This window comes from Penaeus monodon, unplaced genomic scaffold (genome assembly GCF_015228065.2).
Source record: "Penaeus monodon isolate SGIC_2016 unplaced genomic scaffold, NSTDA_Pmon_1 PmonScaffold_1262, whole genome shotgun sequence".
Lineage (NCBI taxonomy): Eukaryota > Metazoa > Arthropoda > Malacostraca > Decapoda > Penaeidae > Penaeus > Penaeus monodon.
The window spans coordinates 27,898-30,000 of record NW_023641512.1 but is presented as its reverse complement, the minus strand read 5'-3'; the positions used below and the strand labels follow the sequence as shown (position 1 = coordinate 30,000).

Genomic DNA, 2,103 nt, shown 5'->3' with positions numbered 1-2,103 from the left:
AATAAATAAATAAATAATAATATAAATAATTATACAAAATGTTTAAAGAAGACTGCTGTATAAATAAAGGCATAAAATAAAGAAGGAAAAAAAAAAAAAAAATAATATACAAATACTTTGAATCAAATAATTACCTGTGGAGCCTTTGTGTTTCCAGGCATAGGCCCAGGTCCCTGGCTGGCTTGTCATACACTTGGTAGGTGGAGGGGTCTGGGAGGGATCTGTGGCCTTGTATGGTGGCCGTACTGATGGCTATGGTCCTGGAGACTACCAAATACCATGTTAATAACAATCTGACGATTCTGATGATTATCCCTATTATGATAAAATTTATTTCTAGATCATGATTATAAAGACACTAATGACTGCCTTCATATTTTGCAACCCCCCGAATTACTCATTAAACTCTTCCTGCTGTCTTGGGTACTGCATGCTATGAGGGAGTCCTGTGCGCTTGGGGTCCTGGAGGACCCTGTGGGGACAGGTGGTCCTGTGGACACTTGGTGGTCCTGATGTTGGAGCTGATGGGGGACTGCTGGAGAACACTGGTGGTCCAGATGGTGGGCGCATATTGAGTTACAGTTGGGCCAGGGGGTCCAGGAGGCCCGGAGGCCGAGTGGGTCCTCTGTCTGGACAGACGCCCATGATCATGGAAGTAATATGATTGGGGACTGGCTGATTTCGTTGGCAATGAAACGATAAGCCATGATCTGTGGCTCGGAGCTGGGTTTGCATCTGAGGTGGTTTAGAAGTGCCTGGCCTTGCCGCTTCAGCCCCCACACACGCAGGAGGCCATAGGCTGGTCCACTTGGTGGTCTGTGGGTGCACCAAGAAGTGACCTACTAGAGGCTACCAGGTGGAGGAGGACCATGTTTCCTAACTATGGCACTCATGTTACCAGGTCTGTGTATTCTGGGTCATTCTGAAGCCCCTTGTCCTCCATAGTGTTGATGGCCTTTTGGAGAGCATTCAAGTTTTTGCCTGGCTGGAAGCTCCCCCCACTGGGATTTGGTCCAATTAGGGCCTCCCCTGAGGTTGGTGGGGGCAAACCCTTATGGTTGGAGGGCCCTGGGTGGCCCTGTGGGGGATGATGTTAGCCAGGACCACATGGCGGCCCTTGCTGGCTGCTTGGCTGTGGCTGATAACTTGTTTTGTGTAGGGACCTGGTGGTTTCTGCCACCCCCTGGTGCTCCCTGTGGCCCCTGAGGTATGGGTGGTGAAGGACTAGGACCCTGTGGAGGCCATTGATGTGTTAGGTGCCCCTGTAGGCTGGTTGGTTGGGGGGAGCACTAGTCCAGGAGACATCACTGGGGGTCCCCATGGGTTAAGGGGCCTGAGGGGTCCCATGGTGAGGGTGCTTGAGGAGGACCCACAGCAGGGGATGTGGCTTGGGGGAGGCTGGGTGCAGAGCGAGGCCTGCTGGCGGAGGACCCATGGGGAGGACCGCACTCCCTGGGTTTGACTTGGAGCAGACATCTTCTTTCTAATGACAAGAAAGGCATGAATATAAATTTTCACTCTCTAATTTCAAGACAATTCTTAAAATTATTTCATTCAAATATTATTTCTCCCTGAGAGTATCTGTCATCTGATTCATGTGTATCACACAATTATATCTCATTTTATCCTAAGATAAACTATATAATAATGTTTTTTACTATTTAAATCTACTAAAACGTAAATGTACATGACTATGCAGGGCTTTATTATTAGATCTGGCATCCATGTAGGCTCATTCACACTTTCCCTGAAATCTTAAATTGGTGGAACACTCTTAAAAATTTTATATAAATACACTACTCAATTTCTTTCGCTTCATAACATACCTACATGCTTTTTGACTATCCTATTATTTACACACTCATTCCAAACCTAACAAACCTTGATAGCTACCTTATGGAAATAAACACTTAAAATACCCTCACTACAAAATCCATTTTGGACGTAATCGAAAAGCTACATCACTATTTAAATTCCAATGAACTTCTTTACTCAGTACAGTAAATAATACTTTCACCAGTCCTCACTGAATGCTCTTACATTTCAACGAAATACAAAGGAAATTTCCTGTATAAATAATCTCAACATGAAGTGCATGAACAG

At 45.4% G+C, this 2,103-nt stretch overlaps 1 pseudogene; it reads right to left on the bottom strand.

Moving 5' to 3' along the window:
- Nucleotides 1-1,726, bottom strand: part of LOC119569112 — a 12,821-nt pseudogene extending 11,095 nt beyond the window's left edge.
- Between the last annotated feature and the right edge of the window lie 377 nt (nucleotides 1,727-2,103).